Source organism: Thalassophryne amazonica, chromosome 11, assembly GCF_902500255.1.
Source record: "Thalassophryne amazonica chromosome 11, fThaAma1.1, whole genome shotgun sequence".
Taxonomy (NCBI): domain Eukaryota; kingdom Metazoa; phylum Chordata; class Actinopteri; order Batrachoidiformes; family Batrachoididae; genus Thalassophryne; species Thalassophryne amazonica.
Genome location: NC_047113.1, coordinates 14,829,104 through 14,851,406, shown reverse-complemented (window position 1 = coordinate 14,851,406; position 22,303 = coordinate 14,829,104).

Sequence of the window (22,303 nt, the reverse complement as noted above, 5' to 3'; positions counted from 1 at the left end):
TGGACATCTCAGCTGGACAACACAGACTGTGTTTGGACAGACATGGACTAAGTACTGCCCACTGTGATGCCCGTGTCTGTTTGCTGTCATCAAGTGGACATAAATAAAAACATATATCGTTGTGGCAATATATGCTGTGAGCTGCAGCATGCGCACGCTCCCTCACTGTAGCCCATTGACAGGCTACCCCCTGGTTGAAACAGACTGTCAGATCAGAAGAGGCAGCGGGCGATCTGACTTTCATGTGACCCACGTGAGCTCTGTTCCATATGACGCAGTGTCAGTTCTGGCGCGCCATCCACAAGACACGTGTGTCGGGCAGGATGCGTGTGGGCCGGCTAGACATGGGTCAGCAGATGTGGACATGAGAAGAGCAAACTGCTTCTCATTCATGTCATTTCATGACTGTATGTCTGTGAGCATGGGTCATCTACAGAGGAACAGACAGATCATATTTGTATTGCCCAATTGATAAGAGGGATTTCCACATCAGTGGCGCGATGTGGTTCCACAGGTACCAGCTGGTTTTTATTTTTTATTTATTCCACATCAACGGCGCCATGTGGTGCACCTCGCACTGTGTTCCTGCTCGAAAGACACCATCACGTGCATGAACCCTCACACCGGGATCGTCCACACCTGCCTGTCAACGCGATGTTTCATGGTGCGCTAATACCCAATACCCAAATACCCAATAGACACTGTACTTTCTGAGAAGAATGAGAAATTTTTGTATGTCAGCCAAAATTCTCTGCAACTTCTACAGGTATATGATTGAGAGTGTCCTCACCACTGCCATCACAGTCTGGTATGGTAATTGCACAGTCCAAGACAGGAAGGCTCTCTAGCGTATGATTAAGACCTCACAGTACATCTCTGTGGTAGCATTCCCCTCACTGCAGAACATTTACCATTTACGTAACATTTACATAGAACACATAACCTCATCAAGGACAGTACACACCCTCAACACTCACACTTCACACTCCTACCATCAAACAGACTACTACCATCAAACAGACGCTACAGGAGTCTGAAGTGCAGAATGACTATGCTGGCAAACAGCTTCTACCCACAGGCCATTGAGCTTCTCAATAACTCTCTCACACACTGACTCCTTCACCACCTGAGTGAATGTTAGTTCACTGTAATTCTTCTACTAATGATTACTGTCATCCTCTAAGTACTTATTATAATAGCTCTGTTAACCAATTATGCATCCATGCACCTTACAACTCCTGCACAGCAGGGAATGTTGCTAAACTACACAATATTGCACAAAATTGCCAATACTGTATGAACTGCACATCCTCTAAAGGGTACATTGCTTTAACAGTGTATATAATACATTCTTCAGTCCAGCAATGTATATTTTACAATGTGTTTTTTAGGAATTTTCAATTCAATTTTCAAATATTTTCATTTATATCCCCCAAATCACAACAAAGTTGCCTCAAAGCACTTCACACAAGTAAAGTCTAACCTTACCAACCCCTGGTGCACAAGACAGGAGGCCTGCAGAAGAAAACAGCCACACTTTAAACAGAGTGAAAAAAAAACACAGAATCAGGGAGTAGAAAGATAACAAATACAGTATAATTTATCAGCATTTTGTAACAAGAAAAACAGAATAAATAATAAGGTGACGGCCGGCCACGAGCCCAAAGCTTCACTAAAAGACCCAGACTTTTCTCGTAGACAAAAGTGAGGCCGCGGCCCGCTCTCTTTACTAATAAAATGAATTTGAAAGTGTAGAAGGCATAGTAACATACTATGCCAGTATGCTAGCCATATGAAAGGGAAAATAAGTGCTTCTTCAGTCTGGACTTGAAAGACTCTACAGAATCTGACTGCTTTATTGATGCAGGGAGATCATTCCACAAAGCAGGTGCACAATAAGAGAAAGCTCTGTGACTCGCAGACTTTTTATTCACCCTAGGGACACAAAGTAGTCCTGCACCTTGAGAACGCAGAGCCTGGGCCGGTACGTAGGTTTTAAGTAGGTCAGGTAAGTAGGGAGGGGCTAGTCCGCGAATAATTTTATTGGTTAGTAACAGAAGCTTAAAATCTGATGTCACAGGGACAGGAAGCCAGTGAAGAGATGCCAAAATGGGTGTAATGTGGTCAAAGGTCCGGCAGTAACATTTTGAACCAATTGGATGGAGACCCCTAATGTTGAACTGTGGTAAACCAGAAAATAGAACATTGCAGTAGTCCAATCTAGAAGAAAATAATGCATGAATCAGTGTCTCAGCATCAGCCATAGACAGGATGGGATGAATCTTCGATATATTTTGCAGGTGGAAGAAAGCAGTCCTTGTAAAATCTCGAATGTGGAGGTCAAAGGACAACGTAGGATCAAAAATTTCCCCAAGGTTCCTCACTTTGTCAGCGTGATATATGATATGTGATGACACATGAATGTAGGCTAAGTGTTAGCTGGTCAAATTGATCCCAATGTCTCACTGGACCAAGAACCATCATTTCAGTCTTGTCAGGGTGTAAAAGTAGGAAATTGCTAGACATCCAGCTTTTCACTGCTGCAAGGCAATCCTCTAAAGATTTTATGTGGACGAGCTTAGCAGTAGTTACTGACATGTATACAATTGAGTATCATCAGCATAGCAATGAAAGGTAATCCAAAATATGTGCCCAAAGGGAGCTATATAAATGGAGAAGAGCAGGGGGCCTAAGACAGTCTCCTGTGGTACCCTAAATAAGGTTAGAGATAGTGTTATTGTACAAAACACAATAACAGCAACTGGTCAGGTATGATGTCAACCATGCAAGTGCATTCCCCGTAATCCTAAAATGATTCTCCAGCCTATCGAGTAGAATATGGTGATCCACAGTATCAAATGCAGCACTAAGATCTAACAGCCCCAGAACAGTATCGGTGTCCGAATCCATTGCAAGCAGATCATTCACTACTTTAGTGAGAGCTGTCTCTGTGGATTGATATTTTCTAAAAGCAGCCTGCAGTGGTTCAAAAAGATTATTCTCAGTAAGGTGGTCCACAAGCTGCTGTGAAACCACCTTTTCCAGAATTTTAGAGCAGAATGATAGATTTGATATCGACCTGTAGTTTTTTCAATACAGGAAAGCATAAGGAGAAAGAGGTTGGCGAAAAAGTTTTGGGATAGTCGGAGAGATGAAGAAAGTAGACAGGAGTACAAGGAGATGTGGTGTAAGGCGAAAAGAGAAGTGGCAAAAACAAAGGAAAAGGCATATTGCGAGCTGTACAAGAAGTTGAATAGTAAGGAAGGAGAAAAGGACTTGTACCGATTGGCCAGACAAAGGGACAGAGTGGGAAAAGATGTGCAGCAGGTTAGGGTGGTAAAAGATGCACATGGTAATGTGCTGACAAGTGAGGAGTGTGTGCTGAGAAGGTGGAGGGAATATTTTGAAGAGCTGATGAATAAAGAAAATGAGCGAGAGAAAAGGCTGGATGATGTGGTGAGAGTAAATCAGGAAGTACAAGAGATTAGCAAGGAAGAAGTGAGGGCTGCTATGAAGAGGATGAAGAGTGGAAAGGCAGTTGGTCCAGATGACATTCCAGTGGAGGCATGGAAATGTCTAGGAGAGATGGCAGTAGAGTTTCTAACCAGATTGTTTAATAAAATCTTGGAAAGTGAGAGGATGTCTGAGTGTGTGCTGGTTCCTATTTTCAAGAACAAGGGTGATGTGCAGAGTTGCATGGATGTGCTGAGAGAGGACATGCAGGTGGTTGGTGTGACAGAGGAAGATACAGAGGACAGGGTGAGATAGAAATGATTGATCTGCTGTGGCGACCCCTAACGGGAACAGCTGAAAGACAAAGAAGAAGAAGAAGAAGAAGTGGCAGTGTTAAGGCATGCTGGGATATGTTTAACCAAATGTTGTCTATTTTCTTCTTGACGTAATCCAAGAAATCTTGTGCTGTAAAAGGAGTGTGTTTTATAGGTGGTTGCCATGTATAAGTGTTGCCACTGTGTCAAACAAGAACTTTGAGTTATGCTTGTTTTTGTTGATCAAATCAGAGTAATAGAGGTAGTGTTATTGTACAAAACACAGTGACGACTGGTCAGGTATGATGTCAACCATGCAAGGGCATTCCCAGTAATCCTAAAATGATTCTCCAGCCTATCAAGTAGAATATGGTGATCCACTGTATCAAATGCAGCACTAAGATCTAACAGCCCCAGAACAGTATTGGTGTCCGAATCAGTAGCATGCACTATAGGCTTTATATCCAGTAGTGCATGCTTATAGTCTAAGATAGCTTCATGCCACGCAAGGTGGAATACTTATATAATACTAATTAAAACTTAATTAATACTTAATTAATATTTAATACTAATTTTTGAACTACGCCATTTTCGTTCTGCACCTCTGGCCTTGTGCTTGAGGTCACGCAAGTAATCACTGAAACAAGGTCACTGTGATGTGAACTTTCTACATGCAAATTTTCTAGAGAGAATGAACAGAGTAAGAATTTCATTGTGTGGTATAACTGCCTGTTTTTACTGTGCACATGACAATGTTACAATCTTATTCCAAAATGGATGATATATATATATTTTTTTTAGCTGAAATGTCTACACACAATTCCCCATAATTGACAATGTGAAAAAATAATTCTGAGATTTTTGCAAATTTACTTATATATATATATATATATATATATATATATATATATATAAGTAATATAACATATATATATATATATATATATATGTTCACAGATAGTCTTCTGATTTTGAATGAATTCATGTTCAGCTTGTTTAACACCTCTGAGACATATGTAACAGAATAAACCAGATCCCCTAATTTTACCTTAGAATATTAAATGCACGTACACACACTACATACACATGCGCGCGCGCACGCGCATAGACACACACACACACACATATCTATATAGCACTTTTCCATCCCCTTATCCCAGTCCAGGTCACAGTGGCAGCAGACTAAGCAGCTTATCCTACTTGTCTTCTCTATTCTGAGCCAAGTCCTCGAACTCTTCCCAGTGGATCCTGAAGCATTCCCAAGCCAGCTGGGAAATATAATCTCTTAAGTATATCCTGGGTCTTCCCTGGGGCCACCTCCCAGTTGGACGTGCCTGGAAGCCTTCCCTAAGGAGACGACCAGGGGCATCCTCACCAGGGGCCTCATGAACAAAGACTAACGTGGACTTTCTATTAAACGTTGGTGTATGCCAAAACCCTGAAACTGGCGTAAGCACAAATATATTAAGATGTATCAAAGTGTGCGTAGCCATGAATCCACGCACGTTCTGTTTGTACATCCCACTAAACGTGGAACTGAGTGTGGAACTAAACTCCTCCCTGGCCATGCTCATTTAAATATGCAATTTCATGTAAATAGACCCTGGAGCAGGGATTCCCCACGACATCACATCAGACAACATGAACACAGAAAAGAAATTATACTACAAAAGCCTGGAAATTACATGGAGACACGCAGGGACAGTTTATTTGGTACACTGTTAAACAGATTAATCATGAAACAGGAAAGTTGTTTTTGGGAGCTACAGAGTGTGTGTGTGTGTGACCAGCAAAAATCTATTTAAGCATAAAAATTCAAAAAGAAAAAATAATATAGCACCTTCAACTGCACCACAGACTAAAACAGTTAAATGTGGTCTATTAAACATTAGGTCTCTCTCTTCTAAATCCCTGTTAGTAAATGATATAATAATTGATCAACATATTGATTTATTCTGCCTTACAGAAACCTGGTTACAGCAGGGTGAATATATTAGTTTAAATGAGTCAACACCCCCGAGTCACACTAACTGCCAGAAAGCTCGTAGCACGGGCCGAGGCGGAGGATTAGCAGCAATCTTCCATTCCAGCTTATTAATTAATCAAAAACCCAGAAAGAGCTTTAATTCATTTGAAAGCTTGACTCTTAGTCTTGTCCATCCAAATTGGAAGTCCCAAAAAACAGTTTTATTTGTTATTATCTATCGTCCACCTGGTCGTTACTGTGAGTTTCTCTGTGAATTTTCAGACCTTTTGTCTGACTTAGTGCTTAGCTCAGATAATTATAGTGGGCGATTTTAACATCCACACAGATGCTGAGAATGATAGCCTCAACACTGCATTTAATCTATTATTAGACTCAATTGGCTTTGCTCAAAATGTAAATGAGTCCACCCACCACTTTAATCATATCTTAGATCTTGTTCCTGACTTATGGTATGGAAATTGAAGACTTAACAGTATTCCCTGAAAACTCCCTTCTGTCTGATCATTTCTTAATAACATTTACATTTACTCTGATGGACTACCCAGCAGTGGGGAATAAGTTTCATTACACTAGAAGTCTTTCAGAAAGCGCTGTAACTAGGTTTAAGGATATGATTCCTTCTTTATGTTCTCTAATGCCATATACCAACACAGTGCAGAGTAGCTACCTAAACTCTGTAAGTGAGATAGAGTATCTCGTCAATAGTTTTACATCCTCATTGAAGACAACTTTGGATGCTGTAGCTCTTCTGAAAAAGAGAGCTTTAAATCAGAAGTGCCTGACTCCGTGGTATAACTCACAAACTCGCAGCTTAAAGCAGATAACCCGTAAGTTGGAGAGGAAATGGCGTCTCACTAATTTAGAAGATCTTCAGTTAGCCTGGAAGAAGAGTCTGTTGCTCTATAAAAAAGCCCTCCGTAAAGCTAGGACATCTTACTACTCATCACTAATTGAAGAAAATAAGAACAACCCCAGGTTTCTTTTCAGCACTGTAGCCAGGCTGACAAAGAGTCAGAGCTCTATTGAGCCAAGTATTCCTTTAACTTTAACTAGTAATGACTTCATGACTTTCTTTGCTAATAAAATTTTAACTATTAGAGAAAAAATTACTCATAACCATCCCAAAGATGTATCGTTATCTTTGGCTGCTTTCAGTGATGCCGGTATTTGGTTAGACTCTTTCTCTCCGATTGTTCTGAGTTATTTTCATTAGTTACTTCCTCCAAACCATCAACATGTCTATTAGACCCCATTCCTACCAGGCTGCTCAAGGAAGCCCTACCATTAATTAATGCTTCGATCTTAAATATGATCAATCTGTCTTTATTAGTTGGCTATGTACCACAGGCTTTTAAGGTGGCAGTAATTAAACCATTACTTAAAAAGCCATCACTTGACCCAGCTATCTTAGCTAATTATAGGCCAATCTCCAACCTTCCTTTTCTCTCAAAAATTCTTGAAAGGGTAGTTGTAAAACAGCTAACTGATCATCTGCAGAGGAATGGTCTATTTGAAGAGTTTCAGTCAGGTTTTAGAATTCATCATAGTACAGAAACAGCATTAGTGAAGGTTACAAATGATCTTCTTATGACCTCAGACAGTGGACTCATCTCTGTGCTTGTTCTGTTAGACCTCAGTGCTGCTTTTGATACTGTTAACCATAAAATTTTATTACAGAGATTAGAGCATGCCATAGGTATTAAAGGCACTGCGCTGCGGTTGTTTGAATCATATTTATCTAATAGATTACAATTTGTTCATGTAAATGGGGAATCTTCTTCACAGACTAAGGTTAATTATGGAGTTCCACAAGGTTCTGTGCTAGGACCAATTTTATTCACTTTATACATGCTTCCCTTAGGCAGTATTATTAGACGGCATTGCTTAAATTTTCATTGTTACGCAGATGATACCCAGCTTTATCTATCCATGAAGCCAGAGGACACACACCAATTAGCTAAACTGCAGGATTGTCTTACAGACATAAAGACATGGATGACCTCTAATTTCCTGCTTTTAAACTCAGATAAAGCTGAAGTTATTGTACTTGGCCCCACAAATCTTAGAAACATGGTGTCTAACCATATCCTTACCCTGGATGGCATTACCCTGACCTCTAGTAATACTGTGAGAAATCTTGGAGTCATTTTTGATCAGGATATGTCATTCAATGCGCATATTAAACAAATATGTAGGACTGCTTTTTTTTGCATTTGCGCAATATCTCTAAAATTAGAAAGGTCTTGTCTCAGAGTGATGCTGAAAAACTAATTCATGCATTTATTTCCTCTAGGCTGGACTATTATAATTCATTATTATCAGGTTGTCCTAAAAGTTCCCTGAAAAGCCTTCAGTTAATTCAAAATGCTGCAGCTAGAGTACTAACAGGGACTGGAAGGAGAGAGCATATCTCACCCATATTGGCCTCTCTTCATTGGCTTCCTGTTAATTCTAGAATAGAATTTAAAATTCTTCTTCTTACTTGTAAGGTTTTGAATAATCAGGTCCCATCTTATCTTAGGGACCTCATAGTACCATATCACCCCAATAGAGCGCTTCGCTCTCAGACTGCAGGCTTACTTGTAGTTCCTAGGGTTTGTAAGAGTAGAATGGGAGGCAGAGCCTTCAGCTTTCAGGCTCCTCTCCTGTGGAACCAGCTCCCAATTCAGATCAGGGAGACAGACACCCTCTCTACTTTTAAGATTAGGCTTAAAACGTTCCTTTTTGCTAAAGCTTATAGTTATAGTTATAGTGTTTCTTTCTCTTTTTGCTCTGTATGCACCACTCTGCATTTAATCATTAGTGATTGATCTCTGCTCCCCTCCACAGCATGTCTTTTTCCTGGTTCTCTCCCTCAGCCCCAACCAGTCCCAGCAGAAGACTGCCCCTCCCTGAGCCTGGTTCTGCTGGAGGTTTCTTCCTGTTAAAAGGGAGTTTTTCCTTCCCACTGTCGCCAAGTGCTTGCTCACAGGGGGTCGTTTTGACCGTTGGGGTTTTTCCGTAATTATTGTGTAAAGCGCCTTGGGGCAACTGTTTGTTGTGATTTGGCGCTACATAAATAAAATTGATTTGATTTGATTTGATTTGACGTTAAAAAGGTGATGCGCACCTCTGCTGACAGTCTGACATTCACAATTTACACACGCATTGATGACAAATACGGAACACAGGAAACCTCTTAAGCTCTGCAGCTCACCATCAAGCAAAAATTTAAAAAAGACATTAATAATAATCATAAAAAAACATAATCAAATGTGCACATGCCCAAATGTGTCCCTGCTGGTTTTTGTTCAGAACAATAAGCCTTCTCACATTCTAGGAATGCACATGCACAACCAGGTTGGTTCAAAGGTCGAGACGTGTTAAAACATAAACAGATGCTCGTCCGGTGAGTGACAGTATCAGTCAAACAACTGTATAAATCCATAATAAACATAATTTTGCAGATGCCTATAAGAAGGAGTGAAAATGCAACTGTTTTACCAACCCATTACGATCTAAATATTATAAATAATTCCCTTTGAGATGATCGCAGGGGTGGTGGCCAAGTGGTTAATGCGCTTGGTTTCAGTTCAGAAGGTTCCAGGTTCAAATCCCACCCCTGTCACATTTCTCCATGTAATGTGGAGTTGCGTCAGGAAGGGCATCCGGCGTAAAACCTGTGCCAATTCAACATGCAGATCCACACTGGATTTGCTGTGGCGACCCCGAGTGCAAACAAGGGAGCAGTCGAAGGGACTTACTTTTACCTTTGAGATGATCCCAAATGCTTTCTCCACCCCATAACGCGCACAAGAAAAGCTGCTGGAGAAAATTCCTCTGTGCGTCCGGACTGATTAGATATGGTTTTATCAGCCAATCTCTGATAGCAAATGATTAATCCGCTATGAAATAATTATTTCATTTAACACAGCGTTCAGCTGCACACAGCACGGCACACAGCATGATATCCAGTGGGTAGCATTGGCCCGTCAGACTGCACCATTTTCAAGGTCCTCTGATGCTGAAGCAGCCACTGTTAGTGTCATTTTACGCATCACTTTGCGCATGGTTTTATATCCATCCATATAATTGCAAACACGCGGGTGTGTTAAATGTTCACCAGTGTGTCTCTGATGTGCACATCACTCTGATGACTTCTTGTTTTCACACTAACGGTTCCTTGTGTCACCTGTACATGTCAGAGATGGCACAATAGCCGTAGAAATGTGTGTACACCAGCCAGGATTTTTGCATCTCACCTTGTCCAGAAGTATAAGACCAGATACCTGATGGAGGAATCTCATTTCCACCGCTTTTATCCGCAAACCTTATTATTTTGGTGTTTACCAAAAATTCATATATAGGTGAGGATAGGAGCATAAATCAACTGGTAAATTGAGAGCCTTGCCTTCTGGCTCAGCTCCTTCTTCACCTCGACAGTTCAGTACCGTGTCTGAAAAACTTCAGACACAGCCCATCTTTTGATATCATGCTCCAACTTACCCACCTTCATGAGCAAGGCCCTGAACCAGAGGAGACAATCCACACTTTTCTGACAGAGGAGAATGGTCTCAGATTTGGAGGTGCTGATTCTCATCCCAGTCGCTTCAGACACGGCCTCAAACCTGCTCAGTGTTCAGTTCACTGTCTGATGAAGCCAACAGAACCATATCATTTGCAGAAAGCAAAGCGGCAACTCTGGTGTCACCAAACTGGACACTCTCCGGTGCCAGACTGCAACTTGAAATCCCAGGATCCGGGATTGGTGACAAGGGGCAACCCTGGTGAAGTCCAACACCCACAAGGAACAGGTCTGATGTAATGCAGAGAATGTAGACACAGCTTCTACTTTGGTCAAATAGAGATTGAATCATGCAATGCAGTGGTTCTGGACCGGTACCCCATACTCCCACAGTCTGGGTTACTGGAACTGCTGCAAATCAGTATATTTGGAAAAAAAAATTCCCTGGGCATTTTTCTTCAGACTTTGATTTTACTTTCTTCAGACTATACTGGAGCATTAACATGCCCACAGTTACATAGCAAATTTCCAGCATTATTTAGTTACAGTTATTTTGTAACTCCAGGGATTGCTGACCTTCTTTAATCATTCATTCCTTCCTCACCTCTTTCTTCAACATGACTGTCAAAGCAGAGCAGTACTCAGAAGCTTGACTTCTAACAGTGTAGTCACATGTCTTAGGATTATAAAAAGGGAACAACTTATCCTTTGACCTGATCTAAAGAATATATGGTTGAGAGGTGCAGCTGCCCGTGTTATGATAAAGACAATAGTTCACATTATTTACATCACCCATGGGAAGGAATGAACAAATATTTGTGTTGTAAGGTCGATTGTGGATATAACAGCCTGTTCAGATTTGTGGCTGCATGCACACAGTAGCGCACGGATCTTTTGGTTTGATTATTATTGTGATGAAGCATGCCACATTCATTTTCAACAGTTCCTTTGTGCTTGGGGTGGACATTATTATTATACGTGGCACGTGCAGGTCATACTGACAGGCTTTGCAGTGCCAAATCCATCTTGATGTTCCCTCGTATGCACTCAAATCATTTCAGATCCCATGTTGCCGCCATCAGAATATGTAAATTGCGGTCAGATGGTCATCAGATTACACATGGATCGCTGTCGGATAGGTGTCCCATCTCGATGGCGCCCGGAGAGTTTTGAACACGTGCATCACACTCAGGGCAACCAACCAATTTTGACCAACTCTGTCGACTTCCACAGACTGCTGTCAGAAGGTTTTGGAACTGAAATCTGACACTTTTTGGATGTATGCCAATTCATAATTCCAATGCCACTCTGCATGATTCCGGCTATGTGTGATGGGGGTATTACAGTGGATGGACAGAGTGCTGATGGACAGAGTTTAAATTCATGCACATGACTGGGGCACAGAAAGTTCATGCTCATGGGACTTATGCATTTCAGTGCAAAGGATGGGCTGACCTTGTAACAGAAAGTCCAATAGATTATTTGATTTACATTGTTGAAATACAACGCCAATTCCAATTAAGTTGGGACATTGTGTAAAATGTAAATAAAAACAGAATACAATGATTTACAAATCCTCTTCAACCTATATTGAATTGAATACACCACACAGACAAGATATTTAATGTTCAAACTTTATTAAACTTTAAACTTAAACTTTATTGTTTTTGTGCAAATATTTGCTAATTTTGAAATGGATACCTGCAACATGTTTCAAAAAAGCTGGGACAGTGGTATGTTTACCACTGTGTTACATCACCTTTCCTTCTAACAACACTTAATAAGTGTTTGGGATCAATTTCAAAATGAGCAAATATTCGTACAAAAACAATAAAGTTTATCAGTTTGAACATTAAATATCTTGTCTTTATAGTGTATTCAATTTAATATAGGTTGAAGAGGATTTGCACATCATTACCTCCACCAAGGAGGTTATGGTTTTGGTCATGTCCGTTTGTTTGTTGGCTGGTTGGTTGGTTTGTTAGCAGGATTATTCAAAAAAATCTCAACGGATTTCAATGAAATTTTTATGAGGGGTGTATATTGGCCTAACATAGAAGTCATTAACTTTTGGTAATGATCCGGAATGCGATCCAGATTCAGTAATTTTTTTAAGGATTCTTTATCATTGCAGGATAGGGCCAATTTCAACATTTTTCCATCTGACTTCATGAAGACGGTCACAAAGGCTGAACAAAAATTAAGTTACGACACAACAATAATTTAGCATTTGTTTCTCCTCACTGAATAAAGTTATTGGGGAAAAAAAAAAAAACTTGTGTAGTTCATGCAGTTTCTCTTTATAAATATATTTGCTTTACTAAATTCTAGTAAGTCCCTTCGGCTGCTCCCTTGTTTTTCACTCAGGGTCGCCACAGCAAATCCAAGGTGGATTTGCATGTTGAATTGGCACAGGATTTTTAACGCCGGATGCCCTTCCTGACGCAACTCCACATTACATGGAGAAATGTGGTGGGGTGGGATTTGAACCCGGAACCTTGTGCACTGAAACCAAGTGCATTAACCACTTGGCCATGATGATACAAATGGTTTGAAATGATTAATGGAATTTTTCATTCAGAATTTAAATGTCAGAGTGTTGATTTGGAAATAAAAATAATATACAGAACTTCTGACTTTGACAACTTTGTCGACGAGAACAGCCACAACGTGTCTTCACAATCAATCGAATTTCAGAATAGAACAGACATGGGATGTTCAAGCTATTTAATGATTTCCAAATACAAATTTTGCAGGTGTCTGACATTTTCTGTGACATCAGTGACAGACTATAAGTACACTGTGGATTATCATTTTAGAAAGGTGTGCAATGTTAATAAACTGGATGAAAACTATGTAAAGTTAAATTACAAGATTGCTTTCTATTCAGCTGAAACAGAAATGCACACTGACATCCATGATGATTATGGATAATGTGGTGAGACAGTATTAAATGCACTTCTGCTTTTAAAATTACCATCTGTTCTTGTTGGTGCTGTGAAGATGGCGGTAAGCCTATGTGTTGTCATCATACTTAATAGTGACACATAATTTTGACAAACAACAGCTTTATCGAGCCAGCTATTTCAGATCTGCTATGGCAAAAGTCATTCCTGGGTTATTAATAAATGCTGTTGCCAGCTTACAATTCAGAATGTTCACTTTCTTCCTGAAGTTGGCTGTTCATCTAAACTGAGTGATTGAAGGAGAAGGGCCTCAGTCAGAGAAGTGACCAAGAACCTGTTGGTCCCTCTGGCAGAGCTCCAGCATTCCTCTGTGGAGAGAGGAGAACCTTCTAGAAGAAGAAGAAGAAAAAAAAAAAACATCTCTGCAGCAATCCACCAATCAGGCCTGTATGGTAGAGTGGCCAGACAGAAGCCTCTCCTTAGTGAAATGCACATCAGCCCCCCTGGAGTTTGCCAAAAGGCACCTGAAGGACTCTCAGACCATGAGAAATAAAATGTTCTGGTCTGATAGGACAAAGATTGAACTCTGGCGTAAATGCCAGGTGTCATGTTTGGAGGAAAGCAGGCACCATCCCTACAGTGAAGCATGGTGGTGGCAGCATCATGCTGTGGGAGTGTTTTTCAGGTGGCAAGAACTGGGAGACTCATCAGGATTGAGGGAAAGATGAATGCAGCAATGGACAGAGGCATTCTGGATGAAAACCTGCTCCAGAGTGCTCTTGACCTCAGACTGGAGCAAGAGTTCATCTTTCAGCCAGACAATGACCCTAAGCACACAGCCAAGATATCAAAGGTCTTGCTGCTTCAGGACTGTGTGAATGTCTGTGAGTGTTTCAGCCAGAATACAGACCTGAAAATCTCTGGAAAGATCTGAAAATGGCTGTGCACCAGCACTGCCCATCCAACCTGATGAAGCTTGAGATGTGCCGCAAAGAGGAATGGGCAGAAATGCCAAAAGATATGTGCGCCAATTTTGTAGCATCATATCCAAGAAGACTTGAGGCTGCAATTGCTGCCTAAGGTGCATCAACAAAGTAGCGAGCAAAGGATGTGAATACTTAAGTACAGGTGACTTCTTAATTTTTTTAAACATTTGCAAAAATTTCAAAAAAAAAATCTTTTTTCATGTCATTATGGGATGTTGTGAGTAAAATTTTAAGTGAAAAAATGAATTTGTTACATGACTGAATAATGCCGTAACATAATGAATTTTGTGGAAAAAGTAACCTGTTGTGAATGCTTTCCGGATGCACTGTACATCAAAATCACTCATGCTTCAGAAAACTTCTTTTATGCAGTTTACAGTCTGAGAAAATTATTGAAAATAACTGATGTTGACATTTGAGCTGCTTCATTTGTTGACGAGCTGGACAGAAGTGTTGGCTGATGCAAAGACAACAAGACAGTAAAACCCCCAACGCATCTCCTGGTCCTGGTGCTTCCTGCCTGACTCTATGGTTACAGACTTGAAGACCAACGACCTATGATGAAGACTGGATGTCTTTGGTATGAGGTCTCTATTCGATTTTTCTGTCTTTTTTTTTTTTTTTAGTAATCCTTTTAGTAGATACACATACAGTACAAACAAGCAGGCAAACACATAATCACACTGACAAATGAAATGACTGGATACATGACAATAATATTGTATTGATAGAAGCATGCAAACATTTCTCTCATTAAATCATATCTATAAATACACCTTGCAGCTAAATCAAATTTAAATATCCTTTTTTATCGCTCACACCTAGATATTATGAATTACTCTCAAAACATAATGCTGGATTAAAGTAATTCACAAATATCTTGCTGTGGTGTTGACAGCAGCATCTTGGCTGAAGAATGGCCCACATGGCTCCTGTTGGATGTGTCCTTGTAGTCCAATCAAATGGCACCTTATGTGTCAGTCACAGTCCAGTGACTAATAGCTGCTTAAGATCAGCCATCCTTTGAACATTATTGCTCAGCATCCTTCCCGCGTTCATATGCTATTAAAATGGAGTGTTTTCTTCTATCATGAACATATCCATCAAAGGCAAGGCAAGGACACAAGTCACTCATGGTCAGCATGTATCATACATGCTTATTGTTTCTCTTTGATCATAATAAGCGTTAGATTTAAATGGCTGTAAGGTTCCTATCTGAAAAGACTGTTTTGGTCATAAGAAAGCAGTGACTAATGGAGAGAGTTAGCATTTTGCATATTGGAAAAATAATTTATTTTGTGTATATCATCTTGCTTTTGCAGGCGTGGAAATAAAGGGATTATCAAATTGGCACACAGCAATCCAAACCAGAACAGATGCAGACAAATATTTCTTTAAAGTATTTGATGGGCATGAAAGTAAACAAATGCAGATCTTGATTTTACCCCGGTGCTTTTTGTTCAGCAAAACATGGAACATAAAGGGCTGTGATTGAAAGCGTCATGAGCTAAAATTGTTTATGCAGGCTTAGCCTTTTGTTTTTGATTGATGGAGCAAGAAATTCAGACATGCAGATTTAAGTGTTTTGCAGAAGGAGACTGTGATTGCCTATTCACTTAAAGACACTTTTATCATCCTCCTCCATTGCTTTCATTCCTTCGCTTTAGTTTTTGTCAGTGTAGTCCTTAAAGGTCAGATGAAAGGCCCAAAGCTACACTAAGACAACCAACGTGGTCACCTCAGTAGATCTCCTCATTAAGAATGGGACTGTGACCTCAGTAATACAATGCATTATGGGTCTATTGTTTTGTTTATGGGCCTTTTTTGTACTAGACGGGTTTGAAAATTAAATTGTGAACATTAAAAACTTATAAAATGCCACAACTGTTCACACCATCAGAAGGAAGACCTTTAAGGAATGCTCTCAGACTTTTTAGCTTGCCAGCTTGAAAGAAGCACCAACAAGTTCAGGTTGCCAAGATAACAGAGACAGATTGCAAGAAAAAAAACAACATCATATTCAACAACATTGTGTACATATACACAATTACCAGGCAATCTGAATTCCTGCCGATTAACTTTATCATTGAAAAAAAACTGTGCTCTCAGCCATCCAAAATGTAATTCATTTTCTATACCCACATGAACTCATCGCATCTGATTGAAGTGATGTTAATCAGTGAAATCGCCTGCTGGAGTCAGTGGCTGAAAAGAAAACCTGCACCCTCTTGGCCCTTTCTGGAATACTTTGGACACCACTGCCATAGTCCATGGGCCAAGCAGATTTTCAGTACCACCTAAGATGGCAAAACAACACTTCCAAGCAACCCTCAGTGTACCATGGCTGACACAAACGTACGAGGTCTATTAGAAAAGAAACCGACCTTTTTATTTTTTAAAAAACTATATGGATTTAAATCACATGCGTTTACGTCAGACAAGCTTGAACCCTCGTGCGCATGCGTGAGTTTTTTCACGCCTGTCGGTTGCGTCATTCGCCTATGGGCAGGCTTTGAGTGAGCACTGGTCCACCCCCCTCGTCGGAATTCCTTTGTCTGACTTCTTCCTGAGAGACTGGCAAATTTTTTCTGAAACTGTAAGGCACATCCAAGTGGACACCATTCGAGAAATTCAGACGGTTTTCGGTGAAAATTTTAATGGCTGATGAGAGATTATGGAGTGTTACTGTCGCTTTAAGGACTGCCCACGGAGCCGGATGGCGCGCCGCGCCTCGAGCTGCCATCGTCAGCCTGTTTCAAGCTGAAAGCTTCCAAATTTAAGCCTCTGTTGACCCAGGACGTCGTGAGAGAACAGAGAAGTTTCAGAAGAGGTCAGGATCAGCAGTTTATCTGGATATTCCACTGTTAAAGGAGATTTTGTAATGAAAGACGTATGGACGGATTCGCGCGTCGGCACCCAGCCGCTCATGGCGCGGCACCACAGAAAAACACCTCCGTGTTGATAACCATTCGTAAGATTCAGGCGGTTTTTGATGGCTTTCAGTCGCGTGAGTATCCGAGAAATTGTTTAACAGCTGGGCATGTTCAAACTTGTCCTTCATCCAAACCATCAACATGTTTATTAGACCCCATTCCTACCAGGCTGCTCAAGGAAGCCCTACCATTATTTAATGCTTCGATCTTAAATATGATCAATCTATCTTTGTTAGTTGGCTATGTACCACAGGCTTTTAAGGTGGCAGTAATTAAACCATTACTTAAAAAGCCATCACTTGACCCAGCTATCTTAGCTAATTATAGGCCAATCTCCAACCTTCCTTTTCTCTCAAAAATTCTTGAAAGGGTAGTTGTAAAACAGCTAACTGATCATCTGCAGAGGAATGGTCTATTTGAAGAGTTTCAGTCAGGTTTTAGAATTCATCATAGTACAGAAACAGCATTAGTGAAGGTTACAAATGATCTTCTTATGGCCTCGGACAGTGGACTCATCTCTGTGCTTGTTCTGTTAGACCTCAGTGCTGCTTTTGATACTGTTGACCATAAAATTTTATTACAGAGATTAGAGCATGCCATAGGTATTAAAGGCACTGTGCTGCGGTGGTTTGAATCATATTTGTCTAATAGATTACAATTTGTTCATGTAAATGGGGAATCTTCTTCACAGACTAAAGTTAATTATGGAGTTCCACAAGGTTCTGTGCTAGGACCAATTTTATTCACTTTATACATGCTTCCCTTAGGCAGTATTATTAGACGGCATTGCTTAAATTTTCATTGTTATGCAGATGATACCCAGCTTTATCTATCCATGAAGCCAGAGGACACACACCAATTAGCTAAACTGCAGGATTGTCTTACAGACATAAAGACATGGATGACCTCTAATTTCCTGCTTTTAAACTCAGATAAAACTGAAGTTATTGTACTTGGCCCCACAAATCTTAGAAACATGGTGTCTAACCAGATCCTTACTCTGGATGGCATTACCCTGACCTCTAGTAATACTGTGAGAAATCTTGGAGTCATTTTTGATCAGGATATGTCATTCAAAGCGCATATTAAACAAATATGTAGGACTGCTTTTTTGCATTTACGCAATATCTCTAAAATCAGAAAGGTCTTGTCTCAGAGTGATGCTGAAAAACTAATTCATGCATTTATTTCCTCTAGGCTGGACTATTGTAATTCATTATTATCAGGTTGTCCTAAAAGTTCCCTAAAAAGCCTTCAGTTAATTCAAAATGCTGCAGCTAGAGTACTGACGGGGACTAGAAGGAGAGAGCATATCTCACCCATATTGGCCTCTCTTCATTGGCTTCCTGTTAATTCTAGAATAGAATTTAAAATTCTTCTTCTTACTTATAAGGTTTTGAATAATCAGGTCCCATCTTATCTTAGGGACCTCATAGTACCATATCACCCCAATAGAGCGCTTCGCTCTCAGACTGCAGGCTTACTTGTAGTTCCTAGGGTTTGTAAGAGTAGAATGGGAGGCAGAGCCTTCAGCTTTCAGGCTCCTCTCCTGTGGAACCAGCTCCCAATTCAGATCAGGGAGACAGACACCCTCTCTACTTTTAAGATTAGGCTTAAAACTTTCCTTTTTGCTAAAGCTTATAGTTAGGGCTGGATCAGGTGACCCTGAACCATCCCTTAGTTATGCTGCTATAGACGTAGACTGCTGGGGGGTTCCCATGATGCACTGTTTCTTTCTCTTTTTGCTCTGTATGCACCACTCTGCATTTAATCATTAGTGATCGATCTCTGCTCCCCTTCACAGCATGTCTTTTTCCTGGTTCTCTCCCTCAGCCCCAATCAGTCCCAGCAGAAGACTGCCCCTCCCTGAGCCTGGTTCTGCTGGAGGTTTCTTCCTGTTAAAAGGGAGTTTTTCCTTCCCACTGTAGCCAAGTGCTTGCTCGCAGGGGGTCGTTTTGACCGTTGGGGTTTTACATAATTATTGTATGGCCTTGCCTTGCAATATAAAGCGCCTTGGGGCAACTGTTTGTTGTGATTTGGCGCTATATAAAAAAAAATTGATTGATTGATTGATTGACCTGGTTCGGATCCAGGAGGGAGACGAGTGGAAGACAACATTTAACACCCCGTTAGGTCACTTTGAGTACCTGGTCATGCCGTTGGACTCACCAATGGGCCCGCGATGTTCCAAGCGTTGGTTAATGACGTCTTGCGGGACTTCCTGCATCGGTTTGTCTTCGTATATCTGGACGATATACTCATCTTTTCCCCGGATCCTGAGACTCATGTTCAGCATGTACGTCAGGTCCTGCAGCGGTTGTTGGAGAACCAGCTGTTTGTGAAGGGCGAGAAGTGCAAGTTCCACCGTACTTCTTTGTCCTTCCTGGGGTTTATTATCTCCTCCAACTCCGTCGCCCCTGATCCGGCCAAGGTTGCGGCGGTGAGAGATTGGCCCCAACCAACAAACCGTAGGAAACTACAGCAGTTCCTCAGTTTTGCTAATTTTTACCAGAGGTTAATCAAAGGCTACAGTCAGGTAGTTAGCCCCCTGACAGCCCTGAACCCCACAAAAGTCCCCTTCACCTGGTCGGATCGGTGCAAAGCCGCGTTTAGGGAGTTGAAACGCAGGTTCTCGACTGCGCCAGTCTTGGTGCAGCCCGATCCAAAACGTCAGTTTATAGTTGAAGTGGACGCCTCTGACTCAGGGATAGGAGCCGTGCTATCCCAGAGTGGGGAGTCCGACAAGGTTAACCACCCATGTCCCTACTTTTCCCGCAGGTTGACCCCGGCTGAAAGGAACTATGACGTTGGCAATCGGGAACTTCTTGCAGTGAAGGAAGCTCTGGAGGAGTGGAGACACCTGTTGGAGGGAGCTTCGGTACCATTCACGGTTTTCACAGACCATTGGAACCTGGAGTACATCCGGACTGCCAAGCGTCTGAACCCCAGGCAAGCCCGCTGGTCACTGTTCTTCGGGCGTTTTGACTTTCAGATCACATACCGCCCTGGGACAAAGAACCAACGGTCTGACGCCCTGTCCGGGGTGCACGAGGAGGAAGTCAGGACCGAGCTGTTAGACCCTACAGAAACCATCATCCCTGAGTCCACTGTCGTGGCCACCTTCACCTGGGACGTGGAGAAGACCGTCCGGGAGGCCCTGACATGGAACCCGGACCCGGGGACTGGACCGAAGGACAAGATGTACGTCCCACCAGAAGCCAGGGCTGCAGTCCTTGACTTCTGTCACGGTTCCAAGCTCTCCTGCCACCCGGGAGTGCGACGAACTGTGGCAGTGGTCCGGCAGCGCTTCTGGTGGGCGTCTCTGGAAGCCGACGTCCGGGAGTACGTCCAGGCCTGCACCACCTGCACCAGGGAAAAGCCGACCACCACAAGACCCAAGGCCTCCTCCAGCCTCTGCCCGTGCCTCATCGCCCCTGGTCTCACATCGGCCTGGACTTCGTCACGGGCCTCCCGCCGTCCAAGGGCATGACTGCCATCCTAGTGGACCGGTTCTCCAAGGCGGGCCACTTCGTGGCCCTCCCGAAGCTCCCGACAGCCCAGGAGACAGCAGACCTCCTGGTCCACCACGTCGTGCGTCTGCGTGGGATTCCATCGGACATTGTCTCAGATCGTGGTCCTCAATTGTTATTGTCTGTATTCCGTTGTGCAATTCACAACATTAAATTGTTACTTTTTGGCTTATCCATTGTCGGTTCATTAACGCCCCCTGTTGTGGGTCCGTGTCACTAAACTTTCACAACAAATATATTATTAAAGTGTGCATAGACTTTATGTTAATGGTAGATATACAGTTTTTAAAAAATCAGTAGAAGATAATGGAGAAATCTTTGGTGGTTGAACTGGCATTTGTGATATGCATTGTAGATTTTTTTTTTATTTTTTTTTTATTACGACCACCAAGGATGTATTAAAATCATCAGCATTTCTTTATTTGTCTGTCTGTCTTTTAGCAGCATTACGTCTAAAGTACTGCACGGATTTTGACAAAAATTTTCATCACAGATACATAATAGGTATGGAAGACCCCATTAAATTTTGAAGGTGACTAGGATCCAGATCCGGATTCTGGATCAAGTTTCACTTTATATAGGCTTTGAAGGATTACGTCAAAACTACTTCAAGGATTTTTACCAAATTTTCACAACAGATACATATTAGACCAGGGAAGATGCCATTACATTTTGGAGGTGATCTGGATCTGGATTCTGGATCAAGTTTCACTTTATATAGGCCTTGAAGGATTAGGTCAAAACTACTTCACGGATTCTCACCAAATTTATACTACAGATAGATATTAGACCATGGAAGACTCCACTGAAGTTTGGAGATGATCTGGATCCAGGTATAGATTCTGGATCAAGATTTCACTTTATATACAGTGAGGAAAATAAGTATTTGAACACCCTGCGATTTTGCAAGTTCTCCCACTTAGAAATCATGGAGGGGTCTGAAATTTTCATCTTAGGTGCATGTCCACTGTGAGAGACATAATCTAAAAAGAAAAATCCGGAAATCACAATATATGAGTTTTTAATAATTTATTTGTATGTTACTGCTGCAAATAAGTATTTGAACACCTACCAACCAGCAAGAATTCTGGCTCTCACAGACCTGTTATTTTTTCTTTAAGAAGCCCTCTTATTCTGCACTCTTTACCTTTATTAATTGCACCTGTTTGAACTTGTTACCTGTATAAAAGACACCTGTTTACACACTCAATCAATCACACTTCAATCTTTCCACCATAGCCAAGACCAAAGAGCTGTCTAAGGACACCAGGGACAAAACTGTAGACCTGCACAAGGCTGGGATGGACTACAGGACAACAGGCAAGAAGCTTGGTAGAAGACAACAACTGTTATGATTATTTATTAGAAAGTGGAAAAAACACAAGATGACTGTCAATCTCCCTCAGTCTGGGATTCCATGCAAGATCTCACTTTGTGGGGTAAGGATGATTCTGAGAAAGCTCAGAACTACACAGGAGGACCTGCTCAATGACCTGAAGAGAGCTGGGACCACAGTCACAAAGATTACAGTAGTAACACATGATGTTGTCATGGTTTAAAATCCTGCAGGGCAGCAAGGTCCCCGTGCTCAAGCCAGCACATGTCCAGGCCCATTTGAAGTTCACCAGTGACCATCTGGATGATCCAGAGGAGGCATGGGAGAAGGTCATGTGGTCAGATGAGACCAGAA